Genomic DNA, 26,766 nt, shown 5'->3' on the forward strand with positions numbered 1-26,766 from the left:
CAAACCAAAATGGATCAACTAAAATTTTTGGCCTTGAGCCATCAGAAAGTGTACTCAGAGTTGGTTGAGGATGATAAAATGAAGTGGGGGACCTCCGTTTTATAGTGGAGGCCAACCCGACACTTCTAAGCTTTAGCAATGTGGCACAAAGTTTCCCTTCTGTTATTGTTTTTTTAATTTTTTAATTTTTTAATTTTTTGTTCATACATCATACATGTCAAGAAGAAACTTTCGTCCCACGAAAGTGTCTTAATATTGGAATTACTAGGGTACTTCTTGATCTCTTCCTCCTGTTTCCACATAGTTTCTTTCATTTCATAGTCGTGTAAAGATCATTTTCCTTGTACATGTTTTTTTCTATCTTTACAAGCATAACAAATAATCTTTAATGATATTTTTTACTAAAAAAATTGGGCCAGTTTGCTGGTTTCATATTAGAATTGACCATCATTTTTTTTTAGGAAAATTGACATGAGTTCTTTGCATATATCCATTTTATGATTTTAACCTTCCCATTTTCAATTATTATACATTTTTTTTTGTTCTAATTTGTTACCCTTTCAATGTTAAAACTTGAAATATTCCTTAATCTTGAAAGGGTTTTGAGTAGAGTCATACCTGAGTAAAAGAGAGTACATGAATGAACCAAGATTATATCCGATAAAGTGATCCAGAGTATATGAGAATGTTGGCCTATTCCACCACTCCTAAATGGTGTGAAAGTTATATATTTATAATCAAATAAATTACAAGGATATGGAAAGATACCTATGATAAGAAGGAAAATATTGATAATAAAATATCGAGTATGATATATATGATAAACTATAATTTAGTACTAAATATCCTTAACACCCCATCGGCAAGCTTAGCGTCAAATTTGAAGGAACGTGAAGCTTGGATCTTAAAATTCAAAGAGAGATCGAGAAACACTTTTCGTGAAAATGTAAACAACCTGATTCGGAGGAGGCATAGAGAAACACTTTCTTGGCCTTCGCAAATTGTAGAGGGATCGTCGCTCAGCAACAATGCTATCTTGGCTTCCACGAGAATATGTCTAATAAATGAAGAGGGATCGTCACTCAGCGACGAAGTTGCCTTGGCTCTGACGAGAATATGTATAACCCAAGAAGTAGAAGGGGGGAACCTAGAGCAAGGGACAAAGACAATGTTGAAGCCGGAAGAGTCACGAAAGTGGACGAATGAGCCAATTTTGGCGAGAAGGGTGGCGACACTTGGTTGGCGAAGAGGCCAGTGCGGCTCCCAGATTCCAAAGGTAAATCTCTGTAGAAGGTTGATTGGCTTATCGAGATTTCGTATATTTCCAAAGAGAACGCTAATGAGAATCTTGAGATTAGGGTTTCTGTGAAGGATGAAGGGTTGATTCGGTAGAAAACGAGAGAGGCTATGTTGGCTAAGGGGAAACCGATTGTGTTGGAGATGGTGAGGTTATATGTATAGAGTATGGCAAAGGGTGATTTGGAGGTCAAAAGGTTGGAGTTAAAAAGTAATCAATCGACTCCGCCTATGGCAGCCACGGAGACTGCCCCTGTGGCAACAAAGCTAGTAGTGGTGGTGGGGAAGATCAATAGAGGAATCAGAAGTCATTGAAAACAAAGGATATGGGTTATTAAATCGAAAGGGATCTGATAACATGAGAATGTTTGCTTAATCCACCACACTTAAATGGTGTGAAAGTTATCTATTTGTAATCAAATAAATTACAAGAATATGAAAAGAGTAAAATATCAAATATAATATATATGGTAAACTATAATTTAGTACTAAATATACTTAACCGCATAGATGACTAAGAAATGCCAAAAAAGAATTGAAACTTACTACCTATATCAACTAGATGCACTTTCCTTTTTGTTTGGTTAGCCGTAAGAACTTCAAGATTAATTATGTCTTTCTTGGAGCAATTTTATGTTCGAAGACCTCTTGAGAATTTTCGTAGCAAACATGCGAGTGAGGAAAAGACATGCGGGAAGGACTCATGTTTGTCTATGGAGATAGTTTTCACTCTTAGAAGCAACAAGTAAATAACCTTACAAGGCCATTAACTGCGGAATCCAGAGTTCCAAAGCATGCACATGGGTTGATACAAGTAGAAATTTAAAACCCAACCAAATTATCAACATCCAAAGAACTATAAATTCCCAAAATATTCCTCCCACTTTTATTAGACTTAAATATGCACATTAAAAGTCTTTAAAGAAACCCCACAACTCCCCATAGGTTTTGTGGGACCAAAATGAACGAGGGAGATTTTACTTCATTTTTTCTAAGGGTGTATCAATTCAAACATCTTGTAATGAAGATTTTTTAAGTAAAATTCATCATCAAATGCTGCCCAAATGGAAGTTTTTTAAGGTTGCATCGTTCAGAAAGCCAATGCGAGTTCTTTGGCCAAAATAACTCAAATGAAGCATGTCCATTCAAACTGTTAAAATTGGACCTATACAAAGTCATATGCCAAAAGTTCGTTTCGAACCTCCAGTGGAATTGGGCTCGCTTGTCCAAAATGGGTTCGTTCAAATCGTTGTCTTTTGACTTGCAATGAGAGTTTAAAACTGAGTTTGTTTGATAATTGTAAATATTTACTTGTCATTTGCAATCTGGTAAATGCCAATTTTCCCTACCGCTTGTCCGTTTGATCCTGCAAAACATGTGTTAATATTAATGCTTGATCCCAAAGCAAACAATAAGATAAACCCAAGCTACAAGTCAGGAACGAAGTGCTCGACCGGAAGGGAGAGGGTTGAAGACGCTCGACCAATGGGACAGGAACGAACGCGCATCCTACTTCCATTCTTTTTTAAGCTCACACCAGGAGAAAGGTTGTTTTTGGTCCGCTGTTTCCAATGAGTTTTGAAGAAGGAAGATGTGGCACAATTCGTTTTGTTAAAAAAGTCCTTATTTCATGTGGTTAGTGTTTTCTAATACCCTTAATATAGGGTAGGGCATGCAAGATGCAAATTGGTATGGAATATGGTGAATAAGCGATCTTAGCATGGTTTTGCCTAGAAAGAAAAGCATGCATTGGCAAACAGAATTACAAAGAGTAGGGAAAGGAAGTGGAAGACTAAGAAAAGTAGGAAATCAAAGTCACTTCATTCTGCCAAAGGAAAGTCAGAACGGAACTGCAAATAGCGAGAGAGACCCTAGCCAACTATCTTTCCCTTGCTTGCTGGTGTCAGGTTTTCGGAAATTGAATCAATAGTCGACGGTTAGAGTCTTCATTTTTTTAAAATACTCAAATTTAATTTTGTTGATGTTTAATCATTTGGATTTTGGTTCATTATATAGCAAAAAAAAAATAATAGATACTTGTTTTGAACCCGCTGTTAAAGCGGTTTGAGAAGGTGATTTAAGGTTAATATCTATTATAAAAATTAATTTCTATGAATGTTTTGAGGTTGGATATAATATTTGTTGCATAGTTGTAAATATCAATTCTTTTTTATTTGCTATTTTTGGTAGAGATGGAAAAACAAAGTTGGGTTAAACACAAACTAGACAGTTGAATTTTCTATATTTTCTCCTTAATTACTAGAGTTATAAATTTTTCTTTTAACTATGTTTATCAATTTTTTATTTAGGTTAAACGAGAAGAAAAATAGATATGTTAATAAGAAGGAGAGAATCAAAACAAAATCAAAATTTAAAAGGCGTGGTCGAATGTTCAAACATCCAAATTCGTCGCTAGTCGATATTGTCCGCTTTGTCCACTTTGGCACCTTATGTATCATCGTCTATGTAACACCCCGAGCCCAATAGGTACAATTCGCTCTATTCTTGTGACTAGCACCTTCTTATCCATTGGGAGTTTCTAGATTTTATTGGAGGACTTAGAGTGTGATTTTCATATTAGTCCAGAAGAATGAAATGCTCGGGATGCATCAAGAAACTTAGAAAAATAAATTTAAAAAAAATGATAATGTAATCGAATTTTGGATCAAAGTCAATTGGGGTAAAAAAGTAATTTTGCCCCACACATACCACCTTGAGGGAGGTCGGGAGACCTGGAAGAAAGGAAAAGAGAAGGAAAAGAAAAGAAAAGAAAATAATAATAAATAATAGAGAGAGAAAGAGAAAGGAAGAGTTAGGGTTTTTTAAGAAGAGGAAGGAGGGAGAAATGCCCAAACCCGAACTGAAGCACTCTCAATATTAGGTCTCCTACTAGGGCTAATCAGAGTATCAAAAGGAGTGGTCTGAGCGTTGGATCGTTTGTTTCCGGCAAGAAACGGGCAAGAACATGAGGTAAGTCTGCGACCTCTCTTGTTTCAAGATTTCACTATAGATCCGGGAGTTTTAGATGATTTAGACCTTAATAATCTAGTTGCAATAATTTAAGTGAGGTGTCTTGCAAGTTTTTAGAGGAAACGCGGCCAAAAATTGCGTCGGAAAACAAAATCTATAATAAATAGGTTGATATAGAATTTAACCGGAATCTGGAAATTGGATGAACTCAGGAAACCAGCGACGGACACGCTGCTGCCGGAAAGGGAGGGCACGCGTCGAGCAATTGGTGGAGAGACGCGTCTGACGCCTCTGCTGACACGCGTCCGACGACCCGCGGTCCAACCCAAAAACCTTCCGCCAATCCCTGTACGACGCGTGTCACACCCAGAAAATTCGAGGGGTAAGTCTACGTCTACTGGGGTTCGAAACGCGCCTCTGCCCTGCGCGTGGAGACCGCACATGGGTAAGTGTGCAGGCGTGAGGGAGTCCCCTATAAGCGCGTGAAGGCGCGTGAGTGTCCTGTTTTCACCTGTTTTTCATCCCGATTCTAGTGCTAATCCTATTTTGCATGCATGCTAGAGAAAATTACCCGTAGGTGGCTAGAACTAATGATCCTCTATACTTACAGAATTAAATATATATCTGTTGGACTTGTTGCCTAGTGAGATTTTGTACTCGTTGTTTGTATGCTTGCTGGACTATCTTACTACTGCTTCTATCTCTTCATACTATGTTGGCGAACGGGGGAATTTGTGTATCTGCACTCCGGGTGTTGATGGATGTTACCGCCCCGTTGAGCTTGTATGATTGTATGCGTTGTTAATCATACATAAACTCCTCTTGAATGATTGTGTGAACTTATGATATGATTGATAAGTTGTAGTGCTGTGATATGCCTAGGGTGAACTCTTGTAGGGATTGAGGCGTTCCGGGTGTTGATGGATGTTACCGCCCGTTAGGCTTGTACGATTGTATGCATTATTAATCATACATGAACTCCTCTTGAATGATTGTGTGAACTTATGATATAATTGATAAGCTGTAGTGTTGTGATATGCTTAAGGTGAACTCTTGTAGGGAATGAGTTGGGTTTAGTTAGGGGACCCTCCCGATGTTACGGTCTATAGTGTCATGAGCGACGCTTAGAGGGAGAGACCCTTTAACCCTATAGACTGTGATGGACTTGGGAGACTTGATTTAGTGAATCTGGAAGCCAGGGCCCTAACTCAATAGTTTTAACTACCCTTGAGATATAGAGAACCACATTAGGACCTCGAGGTGTAGAGAGATGATCTCTTAGTCGACAGTATCTGGTATAGAATTTGAGTATACTCTGCTTCCCTTCCTACTCTAGTGTGGTACTGTTGAGCTAGGCGAGACGCCGGTTAGGGAGATGTTACCCTCCCCTTCCTACTCCGGTGTGGTACCGTTGAGCTAGGCTAGACGCTAGTTAGGAAGATGTTACTCTGGATGATGGATCAGTCCTGTGGAAGGATGTTGATCATGCAGTGACTAATTCTAGCTAGGTTGTAGGAGTGGTCCATGTAGATATGAGGGAGCACCTCATCCTCAAACATAGGAAATCAAGCAAGTTTGGTCAAACCAAATTTTGACACTCAAAATTTCACTAACCCAAACATGGATTTTTCCATTTAAGTAAAGTCAACATTTTGACTTTCTCCATTTAAATTCAACAATTAATTTAAATAATTAATTTTAAATTAAAATAATATTAAATGATTAATTAAACAATTTAATTAATATTTAACGTTAGATCAAATGTCAATCCCAATCAAATAAAACAAATTTTTGATTCTCTCTTTTTGTTAAATTCGTAAATAAAATAAAAATGAGATTAAATATATCGTATATATTTAGCGCATATTCCCTGATTTGAATTCAAACAGTTTGAACTCACTCGTCATACTTTCTATGGTTTAGTTCGATATGAGCTAGAAGGGAGACCTAATAGACCTATAGATCATGGGCTCCAACAATCCGAGATTAACCGGCTAAACTCATTAACCTTGTTAACCAACATTCGTTAACTACTAGGACACTCCACTAGAGCCTAGTAGTTGCATTCCCTTTACTATAGATATATTTCAGTCCATTTGATATAACAATGATTAGTAAGTCGATCCTTCACAGGTTGTTCGTAACTAGAGCTGGGTCAATTTATCGTTTTAAACCCTGAAGTTACTTCTTGTTCCTTATGTTCCACTGATCCCTCTCAGGCCAATGAGAGGGTGGGGCCATTTGTTCAAGACCTAGAGTCAGTGCTTAAGGGAACTACCTCTCTACTATCCCTAAAAGTGGGTAGGAGTGTATTCCATTTTCCACCCCACGTCCCCAGCCATTCACCCAGTCTTACTCCTAAAATGGGAGGCCTATTGAGTCGGTGAACTCGAGCCACTCTCACCCATGTAAATCAAAGGATAATTCCAAAAACAGGAGTTCATGGTTAGCTTAGAATTAAGATCGAGTTACCTAGGTCATCGAAGGAAAAAATTAGTCTCAACAGTAAACGATATAATAAAGTGAGAGTGATTTTCTTCATAGTCCGATCTTATGAATTACTCATTGCATAGGATGCTCCCACTCACATGCCTCCGCATGTACAATATAGTGATCACATTGTTTATATCATATACAAAATTGGGTCGCATCCATAGTCCTCAGACTCGTGATTCAGGAAATCCAATCTTCCGTTTGTAAGGTGGAAGCCCCCCAAAATGGTTTACTCAGCCTTATCCCTGTACTATAGATCATTTTGACTATATACTTTAACTTGATTCACTCTTGTTAATAGAAATTACAAAACATTATAGAAGTAATCACCATGCATGACACTTGAAAGTGGGCTTGAAAATCTATTAAAAATAACTAAAATCAAGAACAAAGTTCAACAACATATCTATTTAATCTCTTTTGGCCAAACCTTCCTCTTGTTGATTTTTTCTTTGCTCTGTCTTTATTTTTGGGTAGTAGTGATACTTTGCATAATTTTGTTTAATTAGTTTTAAATCATCAAAAATAATTTGAATAAGACAATAAATTAAGTGAATTTCCATAAACAAAATTAACAAAAAAAAAAAAAAAAAAGGTTATTTTTGCATACTTGCATTTTTTCTTGTGAATTTTACACCAATTTATTATATACATTCATGAGCTATCACACACCCACGCAATGCCAAGACACAAAAATTGCTAAGAACAAAGGACCAAGACTCCGTAACCAAAGAAACCCCTAAACTTCCCACGGTAAACCATATTCATGATTCAAACAATGATTATGATTAAAATCAAATCACATATGATTAACTTGTGAAATATTAATCTTATCTGGCCTTCCCTCTAAAGTCTACAAAGTAGTAAAATAAGTTTAAAGTAATGCATAAGTGGCACTTTGTGTAGCGAACCTATTTTTCCTTTAAAAAATAAAGTCATTATAACATGCATGAAATGCCTAATATGTACAAAAATAAAATAAAAATCTTTAAAATAATATAATAAAATGTTGCCACGGACTAAAACGTTCATAAAATTTATTTAAACTAACAATTGATTTAAGAAAACAACAAAATCAAAATCAAACGAAAAAGAAAATCAAACGCTCTGATCCAACCTAAGAACTACAACATATAATGTAAATGCGACTACTCTAACTTTATTTCCATGACCTCTACAAAGATGTTGCCATCCGTACATGGGTGCGTTGCCAATACGTGGAGAAAAAGTAGCACGTGCCTTGAGTATTTAAATGTACTAAGTAATTAGCCAACTGTTGATGTCGGAAAATACAATCACATGCAATCATAGTGGGACCTATCTTTTCATAAAACTTTTCCCTTGTCTCTACTTTCCAGTCCATGTAATACTTTTCTATACATGAATCATGCACGTGAACATGGAACGACTAGGCTAGCTCAGATATGTACCCCGAGCTTCACTACAGGCTTGCATAAGCTCACACTGTCGAAAGCCTCGTAATTAATTATTTAATTTTTAATAATAATTTTGATTATTTTAATTTAAATTAATATGGTATGAAAAATCAAATGTTATTAATGTAATCCTGAACCATATATGGTTTACATACCAGAGGATAATGTTCAAGTAATAACGTAAAGGGTCTATAGTATAAGGATAAGGCTGGGTGCCTTAACCTAGTAACACTATTGATATGACCCACTTTGTAATTGTTACAAATTGTTTGAGCTAAATCGTTCATGTGGAGACATGTGAGTGGGGGTATCTTATACAATGAGTTTCTATAAGAATTGATCATAAAATATTTAATATTTTTTAATAGTTCGCTAATGAAGAAGATTAATATTTCACAAGATGACCATATGTGACTCAATATTAATTCTGAGTGAGTTATGAACTCCTATCTGCTAGGGTTTGTCCTTTGATGTGCATAGGCCAGAATGACTTTTGTAGTTGAATCAATATGCCTGCAATTTTAGGAACTTGACCAAATAGAGAGCTTGGAATATAATTTCAAAGAGAAAATTTCCTTCTTCCTATTTAGGGTACATAGTTGAGTAGTTTCCTTAAGTTCTAATTTCGAGACACAAACAATGGGGACATATACTCTCACTTGACCGAGACGAACTTTGTTTATTATTAGATCATAAAAAAAAAATTCATTAGAGATATAATCATAGGAGTAAAATGGGGTTTTGACACAGCTATAATTACAAACAACTCGTGACGGGACAACTTGCTTGTAATGATTATATCAATGGATATAAGTTATCCTATAGTGCATATGCAGCTTTAAGTTTATGGTGGAGTGACCTACCGTTATTGAATGAAAATTGATTAATTAAAGTGTTTAATTACTTAACTATTAAATCTTATAATCTATTGGTCCATAAGATCCCCATACTAAAACTAAAAAGTTCAATCTAGTTGAAACAAAAATGGGGAGTGTCCACATTAATATTTAATATATCCAACAAATTAAATATTTGTGGAGAAAATTTATTATAATTTGAAGGGTACAAATTAATATAATATTTTAGATACATTAAATGAAAAGTATATTCTCACGGGTTCAAATTGAAATTTAATATATTATATATATTAAAGATAGATGAGAAAAATTATATTTATTTAATTTGATATATGAAATATTAAATATATGATGTATAGTTCTTGTCCTTGTCCTTATCATTAGTTTTGTTCGTGGTTATTGTTCTTTGTTCTTAGTTCTTGTTCTTACTCTTGCTTCTCATTCTATTCTCTACAACCTTCCCTTTAGGATTTATGGTAGTAGACTTAAACTTGAGAACAGGTATCTAAGGCTTCATGTGTTCAAAGTGAGACAGTCGTAACCTATGTACAAGGTTTCCTGCATTTCAAGTGATGGAGTTTGAACTTGCATCCAGGGTTTCATGCATTCCTTGTGATACAGTCTGAAACCAATATCCAAGGTATCTGACATTTCAAGCGGTGTAGTGTAAAAACTGCATCTATGGTTTCAAATGTTCTTAGCAGCATAGTTTGAAAACCTATGCTCAAGGCTTCACCCGTTCCAAGTGATATAGTCTGAAATCTATCCAAGACTTCTTATGTTCAAAGCGATGCAGTCTGATAACCTATATTCAAGGTTTCATACGTTACAAGCAGCATAGTTTGAATACCTATGCTCAAGGCTTCATATGCTCTAAGCAACGTAGTCTAAAACTATTCCTGGTGTGCACTCCTTGTGTCTTCTTGAATCTTCTTCCTTCCGTCCAAAAATTGCTTGAAATATATCTTACACGATTAATTTACTTGGAGCCTTGAATTGAATTTCTAAGTTTTTCTCGAGCTCCCTCAACGGCAATTCAAATTAGCTTACAAGTTAGGTGCATTTTTAGTGTTTGGTTACTTCACCAAACTGGTGAGTAATATTATTTGGAAGGTGTAGAGAAAAGTTCGAAGGATAATGGTAGGAGGCTCTCACATTCAAAAGAAATTTGAGAAAGGAAAACCCAAAAACTAAACTCTGATATTTCATGATTGAGAGCTCTACTTTCTCTTTGTTCTAAATGAAACCTACTTCAAATTTTATAGAGGAAGTAAACAAACATTGAAATGGAAGCCTGACTTTTCTTTGATTTGATTTTCTGCCTGCAACTATTGTAGCATATAAGATTATCTAATTTTCATGGCATTTTCCTTAATTCTTTTAATATTCAGGGGTAGTTTAGTTATTTGCAATTTTTCGAACATTTTATTAATATTTTTCGAATAGTTTAGTCATTTTATGGCGTTTTTCTAATTCTTTCAATTTCAAGCTAGCGCTCAATAGTAGACACATATGAAGATATAGGAAGATTTTAAGGACACTTATAATGAGTAGCGACTCCTCCAAAACTATTAGACTTCCCTAGAATTTGTGACATACGCGGACACTCGGATTTATGTGCAGAAGGCGAATTGACGAGTTGGACCTTGGAGACTAGTAAATGAGACCCTAAGTACACCCTGAAATCCACAACTTCGAAGGGTGACTTACACCATTGGAATAGGAATATGTAGGGTATATGGACCTTAAGCATCTAAAAGGGCTAGAAATGAACCAAAGTCATGGATTTTGCCAACTCTAGGGTGCTTACTTATACATAAGTTATGGATTTTGCCAACTCTAGGGTGCTTACTTATACATAAGTTAAGAAACATAATTTTGATAAGAGCCTACAAGTAGGTGCTTACTTAGTAATTTTATACTTATTCTTGCTATTGTTTGTTTATAGATGAATCGTATATCGCCACTTGACGATGAGAGTGTGTGGAGCCATGCAACTGTAGGGACTTTTTAATCTGAGTCATTCAATTTTTATGTCATTTTTAATAATACTTTAATGTCACTCACTCGAAACTCGTGTTATTTTGTAAATTGTTCTGCCTTTAGCTCTCCACACATGATTTTCACTTTTAACACTTTTTATGTTCACTTTGATTTTTTCATGTTTTCTATTTTAAAAAATTAAAAATTTATACGTCCATTCGTACTTATGAGTCTACCGTAACCCAAAAAGAGCTCAAAATTTAAATAACAGAAACAAAACAATATCAACTTTAAACCAACAAAATAATATCTAACCTAAAGTTGCAATGCTTTATTATCGTTTTTTAACTCCATGCTTAAAGGGTTACACAATTCAAATCTACTATCAATCTCCTAAAATCTAAAATCTTGGTATTTTGAATATTTGAATCATATCTCAACTACTTTAAATCATATCTTCATTTTGAATACTTTGAATCATATCTCAACACTCCCCCTTGATTCAAAGTTGCACAAGTCAAGTACAAGCTTTTCTTTTGACAAGGCCTTCGTAAGTATGTTTGCTTTAACCCGTACAATGTCTGTCTCAACTTGTATACCTTCGTTTTTTTGTCTTGCTCTATGAATCCCTCTGGTGGTGTTACATAAACCTCTTCTTGTAAATCTCCATCAAATTGATAAACATGCCACCGCAATGGGTTGCATGTCCCATGTAAATCTCCATAGAACTTTTCATTTAGCAAGTCAACCGTATCTCATGTTCCATTTTTCTTAACGAACTGCATCTCTACTGCCATGGATTTCTTCAGTTTTTCTTTTTCAGTTGCTTCTTCATAATTCATAGAGTCTGAAATAGTAAGAGCAAATTGACATGATGCATATATGTCAGCTAAAGATTTATGCTTCCTTCGAGGTGTCTCATCCGAAAGTTCTTCAAGAGAAGAATCGATGTTTAGTGATGCTGAAAATGATGAATTTGACACATTTTGTGTTGCAGTCGAAGCACTAGGAGATACACTGGAGTTGACACTTGTCTCTTCATTTGAAAAAACCTCAACTGTAATCTTCTGCTGCTCCTGTTTTTTACTTCAATCCCAACTCACGTTTTCATTAAATATTACATCCCTCCTAACTAAAATCTTTTCACTAAGAGGTTGTATAATTTATATGCCTTCAATTGAGTACAATAGCCAATGAAAATGCTTTTTTCAGATTTTTCATCAAGATTTTGACGAGTTTGAGAATGTTTCAAATCATAAGCAACACAACCAAACATTCGTAAATGACTTACAGATGGTTTCCTTCCATGCCATGCTTCATAAGAAGTTCGATTCATAACCGCCTTTATTGGTGAGAGGTTTAATAGATAAACAGATGTTGCTACAGCTTCTGCCCAAAATTTGTTTGGAAATCTCCTTGCTTGTAACATACTTCTTGCCATCTCCACAATAGTTCAATTTTTTCGTTCAGCGATTCCATTTTGTTCTGGAGTGTAGGGAGCTGTTAACTCCCTTTCGATGCCCTCTTCTTCACAAAATAGATTGAACTCTTCATATATGAACTCGTCACCTCTATCTGTGCGAAGAACTTTAATGTAATAGCCACTTTGGTTCTCCACCATAGCTTTAAATATCTGGAACTTCTGAAATTTTTTTGACTTATGTTGTAGAAAGTAAACCTAGCTCATGCTACTATAATCATCAATGAATAGTCAAAAGTATAAACTCCCACCTAAGAACTTCGTTTGCATTGGCTCACATAAATCAATGTGAATTAGTTCTAAACAATATGAAGCTCTTTTCGCTTTTCGAATAGGAAAGGACTTCCTAGTCTGCTTGCGATAAATGCATCCTTCACATAAATTAGTTGAGTCAATTCTTGGTAATCTGAAAGCCATACCTTTGTTGACTTTGGCAATTCGAAGGTAAATGTCGACGAACAAACTGGTCGAAGGTTTCTTCGAAAGAAAAAATAGCATAAGTAAAAGGAGAGAGGGAGAGAGATTTGATGAAGACTCGATATTTTATTTCTCTTCAGTTGAATTCTTTAAATAAAAAATAAAATTACCAAAATAGAAAAACTAATTACAAAAAATAGAAAAGTAGGCGAAGACTTCGCCCAAGTTGGCCAAAAATTGCAGCAAGAATTACGCTCTTCCATTGGCGTGAATTCAGAAGTTTTGAGACGTCAAAACAACCTAACTGAATAAGGAACATAGCTTTTATTTAACAATCTCCTCCTAAAAGTTGTGCTATATCTACCTTATTATTTGAACTCCGATCTTTGAGCGTAGTTCTTCAAATTTTACCCGCGCCAGGGACTTGGTGAAAATGTCTCCAAGTTGTTCCTCTATTCGGATGAAATCAATCTTGATGAGCCCTCGATCTGCACATTCTCGAATGTTGTGGAATCTGATTTCTATGTGCTTACTCCGGTCGTGCAAAATTGGATTTTTGAACAGGGAGATCGTAGCTTTGTTGTCTACGTATAGCATTGGTGGATCGCTTTCTCTCCCGATGAGTTCTTCCATTAGTCGCGCAAGCCAGACCCCTTGTGTTGCTGCCATCGAAGCGGCGATGTATTCTGCTTCGAAGGAAGACAAAACAACTACCTACTGTTTTATTGATTGCCAGCAGATCGCGCCGCCTGAGAGGAAGTAGATCATTCCGCTGGTGCTCTTATGATCATTAATGTCACCAGCCATGTCACTATCACTGTAGCTGACCAGCTTGAGTTTCTCCTTTTCTCTCCCTGCGCAATATCTTACACCCCAGCCTCTGAGCTCCTCCTTCTTCCGGCTCGGTGACGAGGTACTCCACCGTGAATTGATTTGGATTATGGTCTGCCTCGATCACGTCATTCCACTGCCAGAAGATGCTTTCATCGAAGACAACGTCGCAAGACACGTGTTCTCGCCCCCCTACAGGATCATAGAGTCTGTACACCTTGCTCCCGGGTTCATAGCCGATGAAGACGACCTTCAGCCACCTAGGATCGAGCTTGACGAGGTGGGGACATGTTACCTTCATGTATACGACGCAGCCGAACACGCAGAAATGATGTACCGCTGGCTTTTTGTTGTACCAAGCCTCATATGGCGTTTTCCCGTCGAGGCTTCGGGTTGGTGACCGATTGAGAAGATAGACGGTCGTCATTACCGCCTCTCCCCATAATCTCCCAAGTATCCTGGCCGTCACTAGCAATGACCTCGCTGTCCTGACGATGGTCTGATTTTGGCACTTCACCACTCCATTCTGTTGGGAGGAGTAGGGCACCGTTAGGTGCCGTTGTATGCCGATCTCATCACAGTACTTATCGAAACTTACCAAGACAAATTCTTCGCCTCGATTTGTGCACAGCACTCGCATCTTCTTCTCACATTCGACCTCTGCTTGCGCTTTAATGCGCTTAACCACCTCTTCTGCCTCACTTTTCGCTTGCAGCAGGGTCAGCCACATGAAGCAGCTTTTGTCATCGCCGTGTACAAGCTCCAACGGCTCATCGGTGCGGTAGGACGTGGAAATGATGTATCCATGGCTTTTTGTTGTACCAGGCCTCATATGACGTCTTCCCGTCGAGGCTTCGGGTTGGTGACTGATTGAGGAGATAGACGGTCGTCATTATCACCTCTCCCCAGAATCTCCCAGGCATCCCGGCCGTCACCAGCAATGACCTCGCTGTCTCGACGATGGTCTGATTTTGGCGCTCCACCACTACGTTCTGTTGGGGGGAGTAGAGCGCCGTTAGGTGCCATTGTATATCGATCTCGTCACAGTACTTACAGAAACGTGCCGAGGTGAATTCTCCGCCTCGGTCTGTGCACAACACTCGCATCTTCTTCTCACATTCGACCTCCGCTTGCGCTTTAATGCGCTTAACCGCCTCTGCCGCCTCACTTTTCGCTTGCAGTAGGGTAAGCCACATGAAGCGGCTTTTGTCATCGTCGTGTACAAGCTCCAACGGCTCATCGGCGCAGTAGTCCCATTTATTGAAGTTCCAACTTTGGGAGAAATTGATGGAAAATGTTGGGTTTCTATAAGGAAATAATAACACAAATATATGATATAAAAGACACCTTACATTATGTCATAAATGATAAGGTAATAATATAAACATTTTCATTGAGAAATGACATATTAGAGGAGGGAAATACAGACTTACCATAATAAGGCATTTCGCAACTCGATCATAGATGGTAAAATAACAATTTAAAGGTTCGTTATTTTTTAAAAGAAATTGAAACCCTAAAGTTTCCAAAATTTCTAATTCATTTTGGATTAGAAAGAACAATAAACGAGGTGTTCAAATAGTTATCAAATTGTTCCGTCATTTAATAAATAAAAAAAAAAAAAAAACAAGAGTTGTTTTGAATGAACCTTATTTAGCTGATCTAGATCTCTTGGTGGTGGTTTGGTTTAAGGTTTTGTTTATGATGCTTATGAATCAAATAATTATGTTTGGTGTAGTATGGAAAATGTTATAAGAAAGAGAGGACCAATTCATCTTAGGATCATGTATTCATGATACGTAGATGTACGACCTAGAGACTAGTAACGAGCTAACCAATTCATCTTAGGATCAGGTATAAAACTGTGGTTGTTAAATACGACTTGAGAAGCCTATGATATAACACAAAAAAAAAAAAAAGGAAATTAGCTCCAATAAGAACAACGGCCCATGTAAGATCCAAAGGATTCAAGGAAATAAATTATGAGGATCAAGCAATTACTAGAGTCTTAAGCAAGTCATTTCTATAGGGTTAGATATAATTTTAAGACTTGAAAGCCTTTGGACAAAGATGGGAAAGGAAAAAGTAAGTGAAAAGTGCAAAAAGATCATTTTCTTCAATTACCAAGGATCTTTCTCTATTTTTAATTCCTTATCTAGATGGAAGATGGTCGAGAAGGAAAAATGAATGTGACAAATTAAGGGATAAAGGATTTTAAGAAACTTTAGGGATGTTTCGAGAAAAATAATAACAAAATATTATGAATGTGACAAATTACCAAAAGTACCCCTAAAGTTCCACTTAATTATAAAACTACAATTAAAGAAAATCTACTACTAGATTTGGTTCCTCAACCGTCCAACAGAAGAAAATCAATCGTATATTCACATCCAATCGTTGGATTGAGCTGCTATTTGGATATGTCTAACAAGACTCAATGTTCTGTAGATCCAACGGTTAAAGTTGAAAACCAATGTCGGTAGCACCTTCATCGTTTTAGATATTTCCACTAAAATTTTAGATAAATAAAAAACGAGCAAATTCACCATAATTCTAGAATAATCAATGGTGGTGCAAGCTTGATCTATAAACAAGAAGTTATTGGCAATGTTTCAAGACAAGAACCAAGTGATGATTCCTAAAATTCGAGTTTGAAGCTTTTAGATTTGGATTTTTCTTCCTCATATTTCTTCTAAATTCGAGGGTTGTGGTGAATCATTTTTCATCCTACCAACTCCTACACATTCCATATGGAATTTTCAACAAGTTTCGTGAAGGAATCGAGCAATGAAAAGCTTTAGAATCAGTTGTCCCGAAAAAAGGTGAGAAACATGTTTTCCGGCAAACTTTGGAAGGTCATAACTCAAGCTACAGACCATGACAAGGTATGAAATTGACCCCTACTTCTTCCTTGAAACTTCATCTAAACATTTTGTGAAGAAATTTAGCCTATTAGAGGTGTATATAGAGTAGTATAAAGGCAAAACTTGAGGAGTATGATAAGGAAAAATAGTGATTTTTCCAACAACCAAGGAAGAAGATGAAGTCCAAAGTCAAAGGTCAAACTTTGACCAATAGAAGTCAAAGGTAGCCATATGTTACCTTTCTACTATTTTTTTTATCAATTTTGACTCTTTTCAGATCGGTTCTCATGAATTTCTTTATGGTTACTGAAACTAGACTCAAAGATGAATCTTGAAAAGATAATTTGGAATAATTTGGAAACCGAAAGCTAAAAAAACGGAAGTCTCGAACACAAATGATGAGTTAAGTAGCCACCTAGGACTTTTCTTAAAAAATACTAGTTGGAATCACTTGGTTTTCTACATGAACCCTAAACCAAGTATGGATTAAAGATATATAAAAGAAAAACTAAAAGAACCATGAGTTAAGCCCTGAATCGATCAAATTGCTCGAGATTTAAGTAACATTAAAATAGAAAACTAGATGAACTTTGCAACCTATGAAATTTTAATGCTGAGCATATTATACCATGTAGAGATTATATATGAAATTTGGTGGTCATTGGATAAGGATAGGTAGGTAAACCAAGAAATAGTGCAAAATGGCCATATTGCGCCTAAGGAAATCTACCCACGGTTCATGACCTAGAGGACCTCCAAATGCTATTAAATTATGTGGTAGACCTTATTCTGTGATGTCTAAAGATGTGTGAAGTTTGGAACCCATTGGAACACGTTAAGTAGCAAAACCAAGAATTAGAAGTAAAATGACCAAAATAGCCCTAGGACTACTTATTTAAATTCAAAGTCTATATGACCAAAATGGCCCTAGGTATGTTTAAGAGTTCAAGTTGATTAGAGAAAACTTGGAACCTAAAGCAAGTTAGAACCAAAGAAAAATCTTGTAATAGAAGTGGTCATACAATTGATGAGTGTCGGTTCATAAGACAAAGTATCTCACCGTGGGAGCTCAGTACTCTTCGTCAAAAAGAAAGATGGGTCCTCAAGGTTGCCTATAGACTATCAGGAGCTCAATGAAGCTATGATAAAGAACAAATACCCACTCCCAAGAATTGACGACCTTTTTGATCAACTCTAAGGGGTTTCAATATTCTCCAAGATAGATGAAGGTCAATATATCACCAACTAAGAATCAAAGAGAAAGACATACCTAAGATTGCCTTCAGAATAAGGTATGATCACTACAAATTCACGGTTGTCCTCTAGACTAACTAACGCCGTATTCAAAGGTTGGCAGGTTATTACATAAGATTTATAAATAGAAGTCCGAAATTTCATAGGGCTGGCAGGTTATTACCGAAGATTTATAAAAAAATTCTCCAAAATATTACCACCTTTAAGCAAACTCATCAAGAAGGGTAAGATATTCACTTGGACATCGACATGCGAAAAGAGCTTCATGGAACTCAAGGACATGTTGGTATCAGCTTCAGTCCTTCCATTGCCAGAAAACTTGTGAAACTTCTTGGAGCTAGCAATCGTGGTGTTCGCCCATAAGATGTGGCACACTATGTTTATCTAGAAAGCATACAAGTATTTGTTCAAGCCTCGACCCGTGATCGCAGCCCAGCCTACGATTTGTGACTGATGCCTCGACCTGCACCTCGATCAAAGTCACGTGCACACGTGTTGCCCTCGTATTGCGCCATGATCGAAGTCACCTACAAACGACTCCTTCGACTTGGTCAGCTTAGACAGCTCGGCTTGGGTGTTCGCGACCCCTTTGGCTTATTCGGGTCTGGTACTCAAATTTCAACCTAATTTCTACCGTTTTAACCCTCCCAAACCTGTTTTTAATCTCAAGTAAGCTAATCGATGTCGTTTTAATATCATATTTCACAAATGTCAATTATAAATATTATTAGTTGTGAAATACTAACGAACGGTGACAAACGATCTAATAGGAAAAGATTTTCGGTAATACTTTGGAGCAGCTTTTGAGGAACAATAGCCAACGATAATAATTTAGGGAGAACGCCAGCTAAGGCCAATAAAGTAAGTGGCCTTAGTATAGAATAGACTAGAGACTTGTTTGCTGTATGACGTATGTTATATGAGATATGGTGTATGATGACATGTATGAGATATACGATGATGTTTGATGATGTTTGATGACATGCTATGATGATTATGATGTATTTGTTGGCATTATGATGGCGATATCTGTTGATTATGATGCATGATATTGTTACCATAATATGATGATGTTTTCTATGTTAAGTAAGATGTATGTTATGAATGCCATTTTGCATCATGTCGAGAATTTGACCTAGGACTCAACCCTACAAAATATGAGCAACGATGTTAAAGATGAATGTTTAATGCGCATGTATTACTAATAGTAATATAGAGATGAAACTAAGGTTGTGTTAAAAAGGCGTTTTAAGGACGAGAAATAGAGGGACTTCATGCATTTCTGTATGTACATAAGCATTGAGATTCTTCCCCTTTTATGATGACGAGTAAAACCCCGCATGTTACGATAATGACGGTGATGATGTCGAGTATGACACTCAGGGGTTCACTGACCTTTAGATGTTGCTACAAACAGCTAGCTCGACGATGATGGGTCCAAGGGGTGCGAACCGCCTAGGGATTAACAATCGCAAGTGTGGGTCGTGTGTAAAGAAGTACTATTCATCCAAGTTAGTCCGAAGGATTGTTACATGTGTTTGCATTTCTTCACGACCCCTATAGATGGAACACTTACTACACATTCTTCAAAATACTGAGGCCGTGTGCTAGATTATTTTACAGGTAAAGTCAAGGCATCCATGTACAGTTGACTGTGATATCACAAAGTAAAGACAATAAAATGTAGAAGATAAGAACATATTTAAATTCAAGGGGTGTCTTGCCTTTATGTTAAAAATGTAGTAGCACAAGGGTTGAGCGTTTTAAGAATACTCAGTAAGCGACCTTCTATTTGGGTTCTGATGCAAGAACTTGTGAATGCAATGACGGCATCTATCATAACAGTTTATTTTCCTATAGTACTATCTTAATGGGCAGCTTGGATGTGTATCATATACTCTACACATGACTCACATGTGCGAGTATGGACCCACCAGTCTGTTTGCACACCCTTGACCCCTTTCCTTGTTAGGCGAGCATGCTCTGGTAGCTCTCTATGCCAGATACCCATTAGAAGTAGTAGTCGTTACAACTATATTATGTAAAACGTAATGATAGTTCTCCTGTCTAATGGTGTACGCGTCCATACAATCATGAAGGAATACGGGTATCCCCGAATGCATGAGCACACATTAATGCATGAGGTCCCAATATTTTTTCATTTTCAACATTATTAAATATAACCCCTGCTTTCATTTTATTCATATCGTATCAGCCATTCATGCTTATACCGGGGTTATATTTCATGCTATTTATTGTTCTTCATGTCATTCATATCATTCTATACATACAATTCACAAGACAGAACGTAATATTTTCATGATTTCAACATAACGTTTCCATAATGCATAAACTAGCTAAATCTTATTATGCATAAAAACTTACTCCTAATGATTTAAACTGACTATGCCTAATTACGCATAAATAATCTAAATTGGATTCAAAAAATTTAACTTAAGCCTAGGTGTAAAAACTTACTTCTAATAATTTAAACCAAGTCTAATTATGCATAAAAACTTACTCCCAATAATTTTAACTAAGCCCTATTATACATAGAAACTTACTCCTAATAATTTAAACTAAGCCTAATACTGCATAGAAACTTACTCAATTTAAACTAGGTCAAATCATGCATAAATAATTTAAACTCGATTAAAAATATTTAACTAGCCCTGCTAACTTTGAATGCTTTCTAAAAATTGAAATTAGGAGGAAAGAGTCCGAGCGAATCAAACAAAAATGGATCAACTAAAAATTTGGCCTTGAGCGAATCATTTTTTTTTTAAGAAGATTGACCTGAGTTCTTTGCATATATCCCTTTTATGATTTTAACCTTCCCATTTTCAATTATTATACAAATTTTCTTTTTGTTCTAATTTGTTACCCTTTCAATGTTAAAACTTGAAATATTCCTTAATCTTGAAAGGGTTTTGAGTAGAGTCATACCCGAGTAAAAGAGAGTACATGAATGAAACAAGATTATATCCGATAAAGTGATCCAGAGTATATGAGAATGTTGGCCTATTCCACCACTCCTAAATGATGTGAAAGTTATCTATTTATAATCAAATAAATTACAGGATATGGAAAGATTCCTATGATAAGAAGAAAAATTTTTATAATAAAATATCGAATATGATATATATGATAAACTATAATTTAGTACTAAATATCCTTAACACCCCCTCGGCAAACTTAGCGTCAAATTTGAACGAGCGTGAAGCTTGGATCTAAAAATTCAAAGAGAGATCGAGAAACACTTTTCGTGAAAATGTAAACAACCTGATTCGGAGGAGGCATAGAGAAACACTTTCTTGGCCTTCGCAAATTGCAGAGGGATCGTCGCTCAGCAACAATGCTATCTTGGCTTCCGCGAGAATATGTCTAATCAATGAAGAGTGGGGAACCTAGAGCAAGAGACAAAGACAGTGTTGAAGCTGGAAGAGTCCCGAAAGTGGACGAATGAGCCAATTTTGGCGAGAAGGGTGCCGACACTTGGTTGGCGAAGAGGCCAGTGCGACTCCCAAATTCCAAAGGTAAATCTCTGTAGAAGGTTGATTGGCTTATCGAGATTTCGTATATTTCTAAAGAGAACACTAATGAGAATCTTAAGATTAGGGTTTCTGTGAAGGATGAAGGGTTGATTGGGTAGAAAACGAGAGAGGCTATGTTGGCTAAGGGGAAACCGATTGTGTTGGAGAAGGTGAGGTTATATGTACAGAGTATGGCAAAGGGTGATTTGGAGGTCAAAAGGGTGAAGTTAAAAGGTAATCGATCGACTCCACCTATGGCAGCCATGGAGACTGCCCCTGTGGCGTCAAAGCTAGTAGTGGTGGTGGGGAAGATCAATAGAGGACTCAAAAGCCATTGAAAAGAGAGGACATGGGTTGTTAAATAGAAAGGGATCTGATACCATGAGAATGTTTGCTTAATCCACCGCACTTAAATGGTGTGAAAGTTATCTATTTATAATCAAATAAATTACAAGGATATGAAAAGAGTAAAATATCACATATGATATATATGGTAAACTATAATTTTGTACTAAATATACTTAACCGTATAGATGACTAAGAAATGCTTAAAAAGAATTGAAACTTACTACCTATATCAACTAGATGCACTTTCCTTTTTGTTTGGTTAGCCGTAAGAACTTCAGGATTAATTGTGTCTTTCTTGGAGCAATTTTATGTTCGAAGACCTCTTGAGAATTTTCGTAGTAAACATGTGAGTGAGGAAAAGACATGCTGGAAGGACTCATGTTTGTCTGTGGAGATAGTTTCCACTCTTAGAAGCGACAAGTAAATAACCTTACAAGGCCATTAACGGCGGAATCCAGAGTTCCAAAGCATGCACATGGGTTGATACAAGTAGAAATTTAAAGCCCAACCAAATTATCAACATCCAAAGAACTATAAATTCCCAAAATATTCCTCCCACTTTTATTAGACTTAAATATGCAACATCTTAAAGTCTTTAAAGAAACCCCACAACTCCCCATAGGTTTTGTGGGACCAAAATGAACGAGGGAGATTTTACTTCTTTTTTTCTAAGGGTGTATCAATTCAAACTTTCTCGAATGAAGATTTTTTAAGTAAAATTCATCATCAAATGCTGCCCAAATGCAGTTTTTAAGGTTGCATCGTTCAGAAAGCCAATGAGAGTCTTTGGCCAAAATAACTCAAATGAAGCATGTCCATTCAAACGGTTAAAATTGGAACTATACAAAGTCATATGCCAAAAGTTCGGTTCGAACCTCCAGTGGAATTTGGCTCGCTTGTCCAAAATGCGTTCGTTCAAATCATTGTCTTTTGACTTGCAATGAGCATTTAAAACTGAGTTTTTTTTATAATTGTCAATATTTACTTGCCATTTGCGATCTGGTAAATGCCAATTTTCCCTACAGCTTGTCCGTTTGATCCTGCAAAACATGTGTTAATATTAATGCTTGATTCTAAAGCAAACAATAAGATAATACCCAAGCTACAAGTCTGGAACGAAGCGCTCGACCGGAAGGGAGAGGGTTGAAGACGCTCGACCAATGGGATAGGAACGAACGCGCATCCTACTTCCATTCTTTTTGAAGCTCACACCAGGAGAAAGGTTGTTTTTGGTCCGCTGTTTCCAATGAGTCTTGAAGAAGGAAGATGAGGCACAATTCGTTTTGTTAAAAAAGTTCTTATTTCATGTCGTTAGTGTTTTCTAATACCCTTAATATAGGGTAGGGCATGCAAGATGCAAATTGGTATGCAAAATGGTGAATAAGCGATCTTAGCATGGTTTTGCCCAGAAAGAAAAGCATGCATTGGCAAACAGAATTACAAAGAGTAGGGGTAGGAAGTGGAAGACTAAGAAAAGTAGGAAATCAAAGTAACTTCATTCTGCCAAAGGAAAGTCAGAACGAAACTACGAGAGAGACCCTAGCCAACTATCTTTCCCTTGCTTGCTGGTGTCAGGTTTTTGGGAATTGAATCAATAGTCGACGGTTAGAGTCTTCATTTTTTTAAAATATTCAAATTTAATTTTGTTGATGTTTAATCATTTGGATTTTGGTTCATTATATAGCAAAAAAATAAATAAATAAATACTTGTTTTGAACCAGCTATTAAAGCCGTTTGAGAAGGTAATTTAAGGTTAATATCTATTATAAAAATTAATTCTATGAACGTTTTGAGGTTGGATATCATACTTGTTGCATAGTTATAAATATCAATTCTTTTTTATTTGCTATTTTTGGTGGAGATGGATAAACAAAGTTGGGTTAAACACAAACTAGAAGTTGAATTTTCTATATTTTCTCCTTAATTACTAGAGTTATAAATGGTTCTTTTAACTATGTTTATCAATTTTTTATTTAGGTTAAACAAGAAGAAAAATATATATGTTAATAAGAAGGAGAGAATCAAAACAAAATCAAAATTTAAAAGGCTTGGTCGAATGTTCAAACATCCAAATTCGTCGCTAGTCGATATTGTCCGCTTTGTCCACTTTGGCACCTTATGTATCATCGTCTATGTAACACCCCGAGCCCAATAGGTACAATTCGCTCTATTCTTGTGACTAGCACCTTCTTATCCATTGGGAGTTTCTAGATTTTATTGGAGGACTTAGAGTGTGATTTTCATATCGGTCCAGAAGAATGAAATGCTCGGGATGCATCAAGGAACTTAGGAAAATAAATTTAAAAAAATGATAATGTAATCGAATTTTGGATCAAAGTCAATTGGGGTAAAAAAGTAATTTTGCCCCACACATACCACCTTGAGGGAGGTCGGGAGACTTGGAAGAAAGGAAAAGAGAAGGAAAAGAAAAGAAAAGAAAATAATAATAAATAATAGAGAGAGAAAGAGAATGGAAGAGTTAGGGTTTTTTAAGAAGAGAAAGGAGGGAGAAATGCCCAAACCCAAACTGAAGCACTCTCAATATTAGGTCTCCTACTAGGGCTAATCAGAGTATCAAAAGGAGTGGTCTGAGCGTTGGATCGTTTGTTTCCAGCAAGAAACGGGCAAGAACACGAGGTAAGTCTGCGACCTCTCTTGTTTCAAGATTTCACTATAGATCTGAGAGTTTTAGATGATTTAGACGTTCATAATCTAGTTGCAATAATTTAAGTGAGGTGTCTTGCAAGTTTTTAGAGGAAACGCGGCCAAAAATTGCGTCGGAAAACAAAATTGAGAAACTGTCCTACTTCGGTAAGAAATTGAAATTTTCTCAGTTTTCAACTCCATTTATTAAGCGTTGTGAGTATCAAAAAAATACAATAAAAATATATCTGGATAGGAGGACTTGAGATCTTGAATTCTTGTGGAGGAATCGATTTAATTTGAGTTACGGTTTGAAAGATAGAAAAACCTAAAATAAATAGGATGATATAGAATTTAACCGGAATCTGGAAATTGGATGAACTCAGGCAACCGCCGACGGACACGCTGCTGCCGGAAAGGGAGGCCACGCGTCGAGCAATTGGTGGAGAGACGCGTCTGACGCCTCTGCTGACACGCGTCCGACGACCCGCGGTCCAACCCGAAAACCTTCCACCAATCCCTGTACGACGCGTGTCACGCCCAGAAAATTCGAGGGGTAAGTCTACGTCTACTGGGGTTCGAAACGTGCCTCTGCCCACGCGTTGCCCACGTTGACCGCGCGTTCGCCCTGCGCGTGGAGCCCGCACATGGGTAAGTGTGCAGGCACGAGGGAGTCCCCTGTAAGCGCGTGTAGGCGCGTGAGTGTCTTGTTTTCACTAGTTTTTCATCCCGATTCCAGTGCTAATCCTATTTTACTTTGAACTAGGTGTCTAAATAGATAATTTGTAATTTTGGACTCCGTTACGCTTGTAATCAAGCTCGGGAAGGCACGCGACATACTTGTAAGTAACCATACGAATTTAAGAAGTAATACTTGTAGGGTGCGCTTAGTTTTGCATGCATGCTAGAGAAAATTACCCGTAGGTGGCTAGATCTAATGATCCTCTATACTTAGAGAATTAAATATATATCTGTTGGACTTGTTGCCCTAGTGAGATTTTGTACTCGATGTTTGTATGCTTGCTGAACTATCTTACTACTGCTTCTATCTCTTCATACTATGTTGGCGAACGGGGGAATTTGTGTATCTGCACTCCGGGTGTTGATGGATGTTACCGCCCCGTTGAGCTTGTATGATTGTATGCGTTGTTAATCATACATAAACTCCTCTTGAATGATTGTGTGAACTTATGATATGATTGATAAGTTGTAGTGCTGTGATATGCCTAGGGTGAACTCTTGTAGGGATTGAGGCGCTCCGGGTGTTGATGGATGTTACCGCCCCGTTGAGCTTGTACGATTGTATGCATTATTAATCATACATGAACTCCTCTTGAATGATTGTGTGAACTTATGATATAATTGATAAGCTGTAGTGTTGTGATATGCCTAAGGTGAACTCTTGTAGGGAATGAGTTGGGTTTAGTTAGGGGACCCTCCCGATGTTACGGTCTATAGTGTCATGAGCGACGCTTAGAGGGAGAGACCCTTTAACCCTATAGACTGTGATGGACTTGGGAGACTTGATTTAGTGAATCTGGAAGCCAGGGCCCTAACTCAATAGTTTTAACTACCCTTGACATATAGAGAACCACATTAGGACCTCGAGGTGTAGAGAGATGATCCCTTAGCCAACAGTATCTGGTATAGAATTCGAGTATACTCTGCTTCCCTTCCTACTCTAGTGTGGTACTGTTGAGCTAGGCGAGACGCCAGTTAGGGAGATGTTACCCTCCCCTTCCTACTCCGGTGTGGTACCGTTGAGCAAGGCTAGACGCTAGTTAGGAAGATGTTACTCTTCCCTTCCTACTCTAGTGTGGTACTGTTGAGCTTGGTGAAACACCTGTTCGGGAAATGTTACTTAGTGGTAGATCGACTACTCTGCATGGGGATCCATCTCATGGTAAGATGTTGATCATGCGAGTGGGTCAAAGTCGCCTGCATGATGGATCCGTCCTGTAGAAGGATGTCGACCATGCAGTGACTAATTCTAGCTGGGTTGTACGAGTGGTACATGTAGATATGAGAGAGCACCTCATCCTCAAACCTAGGAAATCAAGCAAGTTTGGTTAAACCAAATTTTGACACTCAAAATTTCACTAACCCAAACATGGATTTTTCCATTTAAGTAAAGTCAACACTTTCTCCATTTAAATTCAACAATTAATTTTAATTTAAAATAATATTGAATGATTAGTTAAACAATTTAATTAATATTTAAACGTTAGATCAAATGTCAATCCCAATCAAATAAAACAAATTTATGATTCTCTCTTTTTGTTAAATTCGTAAATAAAATAAAAATGAGGTTAAATATATCGTATATATTTAGCGCATATTCCCTGATTTGAATTCAAACAC

General features: G+C 36.9%; 1 long non-coding RNA gene across 1 annotated transcript; it reads left to right on the forward strand.

Annotated features, from left to right (window-relative positions):
- The first annotated feature begins 1,355 nt into the window (after positions 1–1,355).
- On the forward strand, positions 1,356–21,630 carry LOC111490549. Its single transcript, XR_002719587.1, has 3 exons — positions 1,356–1,379; positions 16,804–16,808; positions 21,520–21,630. It is a non-coding gene; the product is annotated as an uncharacterized LOC111490549 (long non-coding RNA).
- Positions 21,631–26,766: the final 5,136 nt, after the last annotated feature.

Source organism: Cucurbita maxima, unplaced genomic scaffold, assembly GCF_002738345.1.
Source record: "Cucurbita maxima cultivar Rimu unplaced genomic scaffold, Cmax_1.0 Cma_Scf00015, whole genome shotgun sequence".
Classification (NCBI taxonomy): Eukaryota; Viridiplantae; Streptophyta; class Magnoliopsida; order Cucurbitales; family Cucurbitaceae; genus Cucurbita; species Cucurbita maxima.